This window comes from Mastigoproctus giganteus, chromosome 6, assembly GCF_048544385.1.
Source record: "Mastigoproctus giganteus isolate SK-2022 chromosome 6, ASM4854438v1, whole genome shotgun sequence".
NCBI lineage: Eukaryota > Metazoa > Arthropoda > Arachnida > Uropygi > Thelyphonidae > Mastigoproctus > Mastigoproctus giganteus.
In genome coordinates, this window is record NC_143580.1 from 105,322,375 (window position 1) to 105,337,021 (window position 14,647).

General features: G+C 39.4%; 1 protein-coding gene across 1 annotated transcript in view; it reads right to left on the reverse strand.

Annotated features, from left to right (window-relative positions):
- The window catches only part of LOC150084486 (protein kinase C-binding protein NELL1-like), a 512,402-nt gene that overhangs the window by 452,129 nt on the left and 45,626 nt on the right, over window positions 1–14,647 (reverse strand). The window lies entirely within an intron of this gene.

The following is a 14,647-nucleotide window of genomic DNA, read 5'->3' on the forward strand; positions in this document are numbered from 1 at the left end:
AATATTATGCAATAAATTTATAATTATGTCTCCTAAACAGCAAATAAATGTTTTGTTTTTCTTGTTGTATTTTGTGTGTTTTGTTTTTCTTGTTATATTTTGTGTGTCTTATTGTTCAGGCACTGCAAAAGATGATTTATTACAAGTGAGTTCTTAGGTAGTAAATTTTGCATACTGGTATATGACGTACATAAGTCATTAACGTTGATCTCTTTCTATCTAGTGAGTAATAATTATTAAAATGATCATTAAAAAACACTTTGCTAATAACAAGCTTTGTAGTGAACTCTAGCGTTGTTTACAGTGCGCATACTGAAGCGTGAATAGATCGAAATAAGAGTGATTCAACCGGCGTGAACACCTGCTTGTGGATGAAACAGACTAAATTTGTACCCTGTGGCACACAAAGAAGGTTTTACTCATCACTGATTTCATAGTAGAATGCGCTGGCCATGCTTATCATCCTATACTCGTCTATACGGCTTCTGTGACATAATACAAAGGGAGTATGTTGAAATATAACAGTAAACAACCAAAATTGTCATCTATTTATTATTATTCCATATCATGTTTACTGTATTCATTGTTAATATTTATCTAGATAATACTTATTCGTTGCGCGTATCATATAATGAACCGAACTGAATGGAAAGACAAGTTTTATTTTTATATCTTTATTTTTATTAAAAATACAGTTACTCTAGTTAAAGTGCCAACAAAGATCAGGAAATATATTCCCAGTTTAAATTGTATATTTATCCATTAAACAGGTATTTAATTGTGTTAATTAAGAACACATACTCTCTCTCCCCAGTCCCAAGTTACCTATTTTTTTAAATGGTTGGGCGTTTCTTATTGCATAAGGGAAGGGGAATCCAAAAAGAACCCTCGCTAACTGGCGATTAAAAATCCTGGTACTACTCATTCTGCACAATAGTTACCAGTAACTCACAGGGCCTACTGGTAACTATTGTGCAGAATGAGTAGTACCAGGATTTGAAATCGCCAGTTAGCGAGGATCCTACGTTCAGCTCAGATCGATTCAATTTTTACAAACATCCAAATGAAAGAAACCAAGTGCTGTGCCTTTACATTATCTTAGATTTCAATTATATACTTAGATCACCACACAGACACACACAGTCACTAAAGAAATCATCAGAAGTCCCTAATCGATCTCTCGGTTATACAAGTTTCAGGACAAATTTTACATCCAGAAGTGGAATATCAGCATGAAATACCCTCACGACTTCTTATGGGGATATTTATGTTCGAACTTTACAGAGATGGCATTTCTTCTTAGAATCCTCCCTCGCCCAACAAATTCTGGTTGAGATATAGGAAATATGTTTCCATATCTAGCCACCACTCACTGCACTGAAAAAAACTTGTACAACTCAACTCTCTCATCAATGATTGTCACTTAGATATCAACTTCGACTATAACCAAAACAAAACCACACCTTACTCTTCCTTCCCTAGACTTGGCTGTTAACAAGGAAGCATTCAGAACAATTATCTATAGGTAACCTACAGACATTGGCAAGTTCCTCAACTATTACTCTCACAAGACACCAGGTAGGTATTATGAAATTCCTCAGTATCAGGACCATCTGGACCTGCAATATACTGGATTTTCAATATTGAGCATACCTACACTAACAGTATTGATCATCACAAAATAAACTCCGCCAGTTGCTAAAACAAAATAATTCACAATACTTTTCAGAAGCGTAGGGTGCCAGAGTTCCCTATACCCAGGAAACAAGTCAGTCCTAGGCTATCCTCTTTCCATTTATTCGAAATATTAACAGAAAAGGACGAGCGGCCAAGAAGCTTAACGTTAAGAAATTTTAAATTGGTCCCATGAAAATCAAGTAAATCGTCGGTTTCACATTTGATCACTGCCACTCACCTTAATAGTATGTCGTTCCCTCTTTGGTCGCTATGCGTAGTCCATCCTGGGTAAGTTTTCCATCGAAGAAGAGTAGACTGTAGGGGGTATAGTCCTCCATTCCTCCTGCAGAATTGTGACCAGTTCAGCTAGGGATGTGGGATATCTTGGTCTAGCTCTCAACCGACGATTCACATCATCCTATATGTCCGGTTCTTGTACAGGCTTGAAATCGGCGCTTTGCGCCGGCCATTCCAATGACCCATTCTAGAACAACAATGGCAGTGTGACATGGAACACTATACTATTGGAACAAATCTGGGTCTCTACCAAAGAAATGCCACATCGTAGGCAGAATGGAATTGTGCATTCGCCCTACGATGTGGCAGTTAAAATGCTAAGGTAGACTCAGGTTTCGTGGTTGTACTCTCGATGGTTCCAAAAAAATCTTACTATCTAACTCAGCCACGGAGTGAAAAAAAGCACAAAAAAGTTCCTCGCGTCATCGGTGAGCTTCGAACACGGGTCTTATCCACCCGATTGGGGCAGGACGATACCACTGTGCTACCGCGCAGACTATCTAAAGATACTGTCCTACGAATTCCTCCGCGATGTCACTTTCACAACCTTGAAAACTGTAAAGACCTGGCTTTCCCTCACCTTGGAATCCCCCTACTTGGTTACCGGACACTGATCCCTAAACGAAAAGTTACATCTGCCGGGTTTGCTACCAACAGATCGCTGTTTCTGCGGAAGGTCAGAGAATTGGAAACATCTTCTTATACGATGACTTAAGAAGGACCCTTGAGGTTGAGTCCTTGTGGTTGTCACAGACATTCTCTCAGATATGGCAGACAAGCTGTACTTGCTACCTGGGAGTCTAAAACGCTGATGGAACTGATATTCGGGTGACACTCAAGTCAAGTGGACCCAATTTCGGCGAAGTCCGGACGGTCTGTGCCAGCCAAATCCTCTGCTTGCACCTTCACGATGGTGGGACTGTTAGTAATCCTGGGTATAACCTCCATGCACAAGCACATGGTGGGTGTGAACCAACGTAACAAATCTGGGTGTGAACCAACGTAAGCAGGGGTCGAGGTGTGGCGCTCACACCACATGGAGGAATGCCGCCCCTTTATGTTACCAGGCAGTACTAGGTGGTAGATGACTCTCATCAACCGGTGAAATACCACCACTTTGCTTATTGGAGGCTTGAAGTGGTGGAACCCATGTTTAGTCTCTAGAGCTAAGTTCCGGTCAACCCTTCCCTATCTCTTCCATCATGCAGTATGATTGATGACTTTTGAGGTTATGATGAACGTCGTGGCGAGATCCAATATTCCTTACATTTCGAGGGTACAGCTCTAAAACGGTGTTCGCAGGCCGGCCGCTAGTTAGTACACCGGACCGAACCTATTGGTAACTCTCTAGGAGGCTTCCGGATCAGCTAGTGTATAATCTTGCTACCTCTACTCTGCCAGATAGTGACTGGAGGGAGTCCGAGTAGTGTGTATGCGGGGAGCATTGTCGAGGCCACGTTATGTCAAGGATCTGGGTATATTCTTACCACATGTACGCCATATCCAAAAATTTCATTACTTCATACAGCATGTCCCACCCACTTTTTCTTACTATTGAATACACCATGAATTGTCAAACTAATAGAACAAGCTTATCTGCGAAAAGATCTAAACCTCCCAAGGACTTCCTAATTCATTTCACAAATATACGTGGTCTCAATTCTAATCTCAACGATGTCCATTTCCACTTGCAGTCTGCCAAACCACATGTACTTTTTCTGACAGAATCTCAGTTATCGGTTGATTCAACTACTGCTCATCTCAGATGCCCAAATTATTCGCTGTATGATTCCTTTCGCCTCAAAGGTGGTACTTGTGCATATGTCCGTTCTGATATTCCCTGTCAGAGACTTGGCAATTTGGAATCTCCTCTCTTTGATCTTCTCTGGCTTAAAATCTCTCTACCTCATTGTGTCAAATTCATCTGTTGTCTCTACCGTTCTCCCAACTCCACTAATCGCTTGGAGCTCTTTGACTTCCTCTCGTTGCAACTTGACTTTCTCCAGTCCAACTTTCCTAACAGTGAGGTAATTTTCCTTGGTGATTTTAATGTTCATAACTCCAGCTGGCTTCCATTTTCTAGTCACACCGACCCAGCAGGTCGAGATGCTGAGGCTTTTGTAATTACTAATGACCTAGCACAGATTGTTCATTTACCTACAAGAACACCGGACAATCCGAATCATACAGCCAATACGCTTGATCTTTTTCTCACAAACAACCCTTCTAAGTACACGGTCGAAGTGAGAGGTCCTTTAGGCACTTCAGATCACAACTTGGTGATTGTCTCTTCTCCAATGGAACCTTTATCTCATGGCTTTTCCCAACCTCGTGTTGTTTGGCATTACAAGAATGCAAAATGGGATGACCTGCGAGACTTCTTTTCTTCTTTTCCTTGGTCGGATTACTGTTTCAAAACTCCTGATGTCAACGTTTGCTCAGATCGTGTCAGTGAAATTATTCTTGCAGGAATGGAATCCTTTATCCCACAATCCACTTTAAAATCTCGTCCTTTATCTAAACCTTGGTTTTCCAATAAATGTGCTAAGGCTGCTCAAGAAAAGAATGTTGCATATCGTAATTGGCTTGTTTCTAATTCTTCAGTTTCATTTTCTGCCTACACCAAAGCTCGCAACAATTGTAAAGCAGTTATTAATCAGTCCAAACTAGAGTTTGAACAGGCTAAGAGTAGAAAACTTGCTTCTTGCCCTAATGGTAGCCGAGCATTCTGGACTCTTGCCAAAGCTATTTGCCGCAACTTTTGCCCATCACTGCTTCCACCTCTGTCCAAACCAGATGGTTCTGTTGTCACTTCAGCCAAGGATAAAGCTGACCTGCTAGCATCCCATTTTTCTTCCAGCTCATGTATTAATGAACTTGGTAAAACACCTCCCACCATTCCCAACACGGTCCATTCAATGCCTCCTGTGGTCTTCCGTCAAAAGGATATCAGAAGAATTTTGATGAACCTTGATGCTAAGAAAGCTCCAGGTCTTGATGGTATTTCTCCACTTGTTCTCAAAATCTGTGCTCCTGAACTTACTCCTATTCTTTGCCGCCTTTTTTCACTTTCTTATTCCAAAGGTGTTTTTCCTTCTGCTTCGAAATTTGCTCATATCCAGCCAGTTCCTAAAAAGGGTGACAAATCCCTCCAATCCAATTATCGTCCCATTGCAATTACTTCTACTCTTTCTAAAGTAATGGAGAAATCAATTAACCGCCAACTCTTAAACTACCTAGAAACCTTCCGTCTGATCAACGATCACCAGTATGGATTCCGTCAGTGTCGATCAACTGGTGATATCCTGGCTTATGTTACCCATTTATGGACTACTTCTATGGAAAAGTTCGGTGAAACACAAGTAGTTGCTCTTGACATCTCAAAGGCTTTTGATCGTGTTTGGCATAAAGGTCTTCTAAACAAGCTTCCATCTTATGGTTTGCCAACTGTTTTTAGTAATTGGCTATCCAGTTTTCTCTCTGATCGCTCACTGAGGGTGATGGTAAATGGCTCTCTGTCTTCTAACTTCTCCACTAATGCTGGTGTCCCCCAAGGTTCAGTTCTTTCCCCCACTCTTTTCCTCTTGTATATCAATGACCTTCTTCCATTGACTGGAAATCCTATCCATAGTTTTGCCGATGATAGCACATTGCATTCAACTTTCCGTTTTGAGAAATCTTGTCCTGCTCAATCAGCTTCAATTTCTCGAAAATCTGCTATCAATTCCTTAAATGCCGATCTTCAGGTAATTCTCCAGTGGGGCACAGACAACTTAGTTGATTTCAACCCTTCTAAAACTCAGTCTTGTCTTATATCTCGCAAAAAGGATTCTTCTGCTCCTATGCTTATCTTTAGTGACACTCCAATTTCTAGGCAAAAGGATATATCTCTTTTGGGGATTACCCTGACTTCTAATCTCTCTTGGCACAAGCACATTACAAATATTGCTTCCTCTGCATCTAAAAAACTTGGTTTTCTCTTTCGCTCTCGGCGTTACTTTTCTTCCTAACAGCTGCTCACTCTGTATAAATCGCAAATCCGCCCTGCCATGGAATATTGTTCCCACATTTGGGGTGGTGCCCCCAAAACCTCTCTCAGGCTTCTTGATTTCATTCAGAAGAGGGCAGTTAAGTTAATTAATGACTCATCTCTAACAGAGTCTCTCCACTCGCTTTCTCATAGACGCACTGTTTCTGCTGCATGCCTCTTTTACAGATACTTCCATGGGCACTGTTCTTCTGAATTGGCTTCTATAATTCCCGCTCTCTCTTTCAAAACAGTCCGAACACGTGCCGCCACCAGCCAACATCCATTTACTGTTCAACTTCAAACCCACAGAACCAACTTTTCATCTTCCTCATTTATTCATTCAACTGCCGTTTTCTGGAACAACCTTCCTTCATACGTATTTCCTGAAAATTACAATCTACAGAAGTTCAAGTCCAATGTCAACAAATATCTTCTTTCGTCTTCGCAACCTCCAACCCAAGCAAGGTACTAAGTACTATAGGTTCTAATACCTCTCGTGTTTGGGGTTCACATAAAAAAAAAAAAAAAAAACCCTGCTGCAGGCTCTGCCAGGTATCTCAGAACAGAAACCAGAGCCTCTACTCCAAACACCTGACAATCTAAAGGCATTCCAAATCTTTGAGCGCAGGAAGCAGAGCTACATAGTTGTTACTGCACCTAACAACACCTCTTCAGTGACTTAAGGGTTCTATATTCGTATGCCACCATCTTCTTTTTTTTTTTTCTTTTTTTTTTCACATACTGTCTGGAGTCCCACTGTAGTGCAGCCAATTTATTATTCATTTATTTTCATTCCATTCATTTATTTTATTTTATTTTTTTTTCTTATCTTTATTTTTATTTTTAATAAATTATAATTTTTCTTATTTATTTAATTTGTTCTTCACGCGCTCTGCCCTGAGTTCCCACTCTAGCGCAGCCAATTTATTTATTTATTTATTTTATTATTTTTATTTCTATTTTTTTCACGCGCTCTGCCTGGAGTTCCCACTCTAGTGCAGCCAATTTATTTATTTTATTTATTCATTTTTTTTTTCACGCGCTCTGCCTTGATTTCCCACTCCTAGTGCAGCCAATTTATTTATTTATTTTCTTTTTTTTTCACGCGCTCTGCCTTGAGTTCCCACTCTAGTGCCAATTTATTTCATTGTTTTTTCTTCTTATTATTTTTTATCATTATTATTTAATAATTTTTTTATTAATTAATTAAAAAAAAAATTTTTTTTTCCTAACTGCACCACGGGTGGTTTTTTTTTGCGCTCTTCTTTCTGTATCTCCTCCCTCTGGAATGGGCCCTCAGAGGAATCTGTCCCACCTTCTGGCAATACTAGGTGGGTCAGAGTCTCTCTTGAGACAGTACGTGTTTTGCTGGGACTTCTCGTGGTGTGGACGAGTACCAAGAATCATCCTTCCAAGTGCCTGATACTTCTGGGTAGCCAAGATGCCAGAACATAACAGAACACGCACAAACGTACGTCATATCTGGCCCATTTGTAGTGATACTGTTCTTCACAGAGACACGAGGCGGAGTTGAACAAACGTTCTAGGTGCCGCCCTTACATACACACATGTCCACTACTTTTCCGAGTCCACTCTGGCCACGTGATGTAAGTTTCTGTGCTTTTTTTGCGATACCGTCACGCTTCCATTTAATAATAACGTTATCGATTATTATTTTTCGCGTGGTGTGTCCTGTCAGCAATTGCACGAATCGACAAGCCAGCAATGTGACATCCAACAATAACACCCCTCTCAAAATCTATCATCTTGGCTCAATGTGCCATGACGAGATTATGAAATGGACTACGAAAACAGAGGTGTCCGAATATTTTTGGAGGATAGTATATATAGGCCAGACTTGCCATAAAACTTTACTGGTCCATTATATTAATACAAATGTTTAAATTAGTAAATGAATGAAAACAATTTTACTTAGAAAAATTACATTCCGAAAACAAAGGATGTGTGCGCGTTTTTTTTTTTTTTTTTTTTTGTTATTTGGTTTTTAGGAGCATTAGCAACTAAGGCCATATTGCTCCAGGATATGCGGTGGTCATTCACTGACCTTTCCGCATCCTCCGTATTTGGTGGTGACGGGCTCGAATCCCGGTCTAATCAAGAAGCGTGTGCTACGCACTACTGCTCCTTCCCACCTGGCTACGGAGGCGCCTCCTGTGTGTGCGTTTAAAAATGATAGAATGAATTACAACCTAACATGCGAGTCAATTTTAATTACTGAATTTATAATAAAATATCATGAAACGACTCTATAAGAAAAACTCAATCTTAATGTCGCAAAAATCAGAGGTACACAAATATTTAAAAAAACATAGGCTCACACGGTAAATATAATTTAAAATTTTAATGGTTATTAAAAATGGCAATTTGTAGTAATCGTTTCTAACAATTCTAATAAACTAATTCAAGTGTTCCATCATCAATTTTAGTTAATGTTTTAGTTTAGGTTGAGTAACTGGATGTCTCTGAAATTTCTTGTTGGTATATCAAAGTTACTCAACAACAACATATTCACGTAACAAATAACACCACATAATAATTTATTTAAAAATTACAGTCATTTGATTCTACGCTGTAATGTTTCTAGACAAAAATTGGGGCAACAACAGGGGTGAGTTCTATTGACAATGACAGCTATTCAAAGAAAATGTAACAAAACAATAATGGCTCCTTTCTTCACGTTTTCAGTCTTTCGCAATCACGTAACCAGCACAAGATGAAAAACATGAGTACAGCATTAGCAAAACGTAACTTAATTACAACGACAGTAGTGGCCATACTTCCATTAATGTTATAGAAAAACAGTCACCAGGAGTATTACACCAAACCACCAAAACAGCATACTAATTAAGTAATTAAGGATATGCTTGGCGAGGTGCGATTCTGCCGCTGCCCCAGGATACTTAACAATCAAATTAAAATAAATAACAATAAAATAAAATATAAAGAGGTGGTTTATGATTTCTTAAATAGATTTTGCTAATCTAACATAATTTTGCTATTATGTTACTCAGGTTCAGAATAGCACCTTTCCAGTCATAGCCTTACAATTCGTACACTTTACAATTTAAAAATATATTAGTAACTTAAGCTTAAGAGTATATAACGATATTTGTCTTTAGGTTGAACACAGTCCAAACCCTTAGCGTCGTTCTGTAAGAGCAGAAAGTTTCTCCATGATCGAAATCGAACGCAGGTACAGCGTACGAATTTCGATTCAATGACCTTGCTGCATCAGTATATTAGTTTTCCGGTATAATAATCGTAGTATCTTTTTTCTACAATATTTTTATTCAAATATAAATTTATACGCGTTTAGGGGAGGATAAGCCTGTTAAAATCTACTGTAAATCTGTTCAAGAATCCCAACCATCTAAATATTTGTTTAATACTGTTGGAAATATGCAATTGAAATGACACTACCTTTATGAAAACGATTAACAGTAGACGAGACTTCCTGGATTCTGACAGCTTAGTTTTATAGATTGAAATTATTTTATGTTTAGATTTTTTTTTACTTTAATTTGGTACTTATAAATTTATTATTAAGCAATTAAAATTCAATCAACAAAGTCAACCCTCAAAACCTGATTTGAGTATAAGAAGCATTTTTTTTTTGTTTTAACGCTTAATGTTATTAGCATATATATGCTAATATATGAGGCCAGTTATAGCCTCATAGCCAATTGTTGTTCAGTGGTGAACCTATATTTAATAAATTTATGTTACTAATAACAATACTAATAATGATGTTAAAATCAGAGGAAAACATTTAAATAAATTATGAAGAGCAAATACAACGTAAAAAACCTGAGCAAGTCAACTTTAGGTATAAATCTAATCGGTTTCTTGCCAAGGAATACAGATAGGATCTTCCCACCACTTCCAATAACTAGTCATCCATTCAAATGACTTATTTCCCATCTTTAGACTAATAATATAATATAATATAATATAATATAATATAATATAATATGAGGATCGTGTTAGATATTGAAATACTAAATGTTGCATAAAACTGGAATTCATTTGCATGTCATTATAAGGGTGCTCATAATAATATTATGATCAGCCTATAGCAAATGTGCCAGAAGCAGTTGACATACTTTTAACAAACCCATGCAACGTCATCTTCTGACAGATTCACTCTAATAAAGTTCAGGTTAAGATGTAACTATGATTTCAGAGAGTTTGGCCAAAGAATTAATTAAAGACTGCTAGTTACTGTGTATTAGTATTTAAATATTAAATTAATAAAATTATGAGTAAATCACAACGTATAACTCATAAAAAGAGTTATACATTTGTAATGTACACAAATGCGCAACGGAAGGCATGCAAAATAATCCCCAACTCGTTAAAATCACACAAATATCATACCATGAACAGAGATTGCGCAAGCATTAATAAGCGATGAAATCACTGCTCACAGCTATACAACTCTCACATCGAGTCCTCATGCTATTAGCATAACTGTTCAAGGTCAGTAGGCAGTAAATACCATTCCTCTTTAGATGAGAATTTACTTCATCTTTACTTCATGTTAGGGTTCTTGATAAAGTGCGGACCTCTGCAATCTACATTTTCAAAGTAGCCCAGGCATGTTCTCTTTAGAGAAAAAAAAGTGGCTCTGTCAGATATGCTGCGAAAAATCTATCAGAACTCTTTAGAGTTCTGATAGATTTTTCGCAGCACATCTGACAGAGCCACTTTATTCTCAATATATCTCCTCGTTTTCCAGAAATTCACCAACCGAGCCCTAAGGGAAAGGGAAAATGTGTTAAACAATCATAAAAAGGAACTGAGGATCAATTTCATCTGGGAACAGCTGCGTACACCAGATAAGGTTTGATCTCTGTATTGTCGAGCAGTCAGGGTACCATCCTCCGAGGCATGAAGGGACGCACGGTGATTGTGATATCAAAGCACATAATTCCCTTTTCATATATATTAGAGGGTTGACATCGTGTACCACTTCCAAATTACATGATCGAAATTTTGGGTGAACTTTGATTCATAAGCGAACACAAACTCAGTTTTATTGTTCGGTGCCCCAGTTACGGTGTCATTACGATGTCAAAAATGATGCTTTTCGATGAATGTACTCTCTTGTGGGTTTATGTTAAAGCAACGGAAATCACAGGTTACCAAATACAGAGACCTCTTCGTTTAAGCACGTGACGTATTATGTACTTCATACAGTGGAATCTGCTGCTGATGAGAGCTCCAATACAAGTTGTTTTACGGATATTTTTATGTTGTATCTGGCTGTTAAGGCAGTAAAAAACTTTCGATGTTGTTGTCTGTGGATAGATTTCACCTTTACTACGTTTATATGTTCATATCTCCAGGAACTGTTTTTATAGCCTTGAATTTTACTTTCGAACACACTGAAATATCTGCAACCTTCTTATGTGGTTGGCCTAACTCCATCCTTCAAAGGCTCTTCTCGCTAACAATTATTCACATGATATCACGTAACCCTAAAAGAGCAAATGAAAAGTAATATAGGGCATAATTTTGTTCATATTAGGCATATATTATGCTGAAACAGTGGAAGACCGTAACTTTAACTTTTGCACATGAGTATAGGTTTAAAAGGATAGGAGAAAGCACTGAACTCCAGACCAGACTGCGAAAGAATCAAGGATATCAGATAAACAGTCAGAATAATTTCTGGAAGTTTGCATCGTATAAGAATCTAAATGAAACATTTAGAATTTTATATGATGCAAATGTTGTATTAAATGTAATAATCATATTGATTTTTTCCCAGCTTAGCAAATACAAAGAAGGACGAGCTAATGTCATACATTTTATATCTAGTATGGATTTGTTTTTGTTTGTTCTTAATTTTTGAGAGATGGAATGTAGTGTAAAGGGGAACTATACAGTATGAATCGTGTTGCCGTAACCAAATTTAGGAACATAAGTATCGATTGAGTTCCTTGTCATATTAGAAAACTGACACAAAGCATTTGTAGCTGGATCGCCTGCTGAAAAGCATGACTCAGGCCGCGAGCCAAGAATTCCAACGTGGCTAAGTTAGTCGATCTCAGGCGAGGGTCTCCTGGAAACTCCGAATTAACACACAAGATGCATGCAATTTTAAAAATATTATACACAGACTACTCATTTTTTTAGTTGCCATCGAGTAGGGTGCGAAAATGAAAATGTTTAAAAGGGAATGCGACGAGGCAGATAATTAACGCATATACATGATATTATCTACGCGTTTGATGAACGGGGACGGAGTTCCAGCGTGTGTTCATTCGCACAACTCCAACTGCTGCCTCACCGCAGGGAGATTCCCATCAGTTGGAAAACAGCGCACCTTAAGTTAATTCTGAAAAACCCGACGAAGCCACCCGAAGAACCAAACTCACATCGTCCCATTGCACTACTCTCAACGCTAGGTAAACTCATGGAGAAGCTACTACAGAGCAGCAAACCTGGAATCACCCAGACAGTACGGCTTTAAACCCGGACTCTCAACCATTGAAGCTATGCGAAACCTTTTGGATACCGTAGCACAATGCAATAAAAAATACTTCCTGGCCATCGCAATCGAATTCGCCGGGGTGTTGGTCACCCTGTGGTGGCCGAGCGCAGACACCGGAAAGCTGAAATTCCAGCAAATCTATACAATTGCATTAAATCTTACCTTTCCGACAGAAACATCAAAGTAATGGCACCTTTCTGAAGCCTGACCAGACCAGCCCACAGGGATCTGTCCTGGGGCCTCCAGATCACAACTTGAGGCCCTTACAAATCAAGCCATAACAACATTAAAATGAAAACTGCATTGCAGATCTCCCCCACCAAAACTAACTCAGTCTTGTTGAAAGAGGGCCCTCGACACCAGACGACCACCACAGATTAAAATCTCAGATATACAGTCAAGCTGGAAAAACACATGAAATATCTAGGCATCATACTTGTCCAACCTGTTCTTTAAACAGCACTTAGTCCATCTAAAGGAAAAAATTAGGAACTACGCTGCGCTAGTAGCTAGAATAACACGCAGGGACTGGGAACTAAACAAGAAAACCCTATCCCTGTATTACAAAACTATATTTGTTCCCACAATAACATATGGTGCCCCAATATGGTTTACTAAAGCGGGAACCGCTGTGAATAAAAGAATCCTGGAAACAATCCAGCGCAAAATCATCTTAACAATCACCAGGGTTTGCAATACTGTAAGTAGCAGCGCCCTACAGGTCCTGCCGGGTGCCCTACCCATGGACCTTGAGGTGGCTAGGTGCGGATTGATGTACCTCTTCACAAAGGGTACACCGACCACATTTGAAGCATTCACGCTGGACCCTACAAAAACGAAAAGCAGAGAATTGTGGAACACCTAACGAAAAAGTGGCAGGAAAGATGACAAGACACAACTAAGGGAGAAGTCACACGGCGATTTATACCCCGAGTGTATAAAACCTACCCCAAGGACGCCAAGTGATTCTTCCCATGGTTGAACACCACCTTTTTCCTTACAGGCCATGGGCCATTTAATGCCAAGCTAAATGCGCTTGGAATAACATAGGATCCAATGTGTACCTCGGGTAATATAGAGACATGGCAGCATGTACGAATGCGAATACTATGAGGAGATGAGATAACTATTCATCACTAGGATACAATACATACCAATAAATAACGAACAGCACCTATTAGACTTGGAAGAAGAGTATACTGCATTCAGCCGCTTCGCACAGGAAATCTTCAACAGAAGAACTGGAATAGCAATCTACAATGACTCAGGCGCCTCCGTAGCCAGGTGGGAAGGAGCAGCAGTGCGTAGCACACGCTTCTTGATTAGACCGGGGTTCGAGCCCGTCACCACCAAATACGGAGGATGCGGAAAGGTCAGGGAATGACCACTGCATATCCCGGAGCAATATGGCCTTAGTTGCTAATGCTCCTAAAAATCAAATAACAGCAACAACAATGACTCAAACGAACAAAAGACATAAACAAGGGGAAAGATCACCACTGACAGAGACTAACTAAGGATGACACCCATGACTAAACCTACACGTAACCGGACAACAAAGCGGGACTAATGACCACCACTACAAAGCCAACTAAGGAAGACACCCAATAACGGAAGCCCGCGAATAGATGAGTAACAAGGACGGACATACAGCTGTTATGTTGCAGACATGCCTTATTGGCGATCTGGACTTGCACCCTTGTACGGCCCACTTTCACTCCTAATCCCCCCCGGCGGGGGCGATAATCTCTTGATCTTCTCCCCCCACCACCCCTACTTCACCTTCTGGTGCGGCATGAGCATCCGCACTGACAATTGCGGTCGCCTTCCTTATTGACCCCATACTTCAATCTCCCCCCTCCCCAGTATTCAGTTTCTCCCTTACTCTTTCTATACAACACCCCATATGACAAAATCTAAATAAACCTCCAAATTCTGATAGCCAAATTGCGCACTAATTCCGGACTTATTAGCGAACTACCCCTTGAAATCGTCATGATATATATATATATTTTTTTTTTTTTTTTTCGGCCCAATCCACTGAAATCTCAGGAAATTAGGTGGCAGGGCCTGCCAGAGTATACAATACTCTACTGTGTACCGATGCCCCTTCTTTGCCTCCA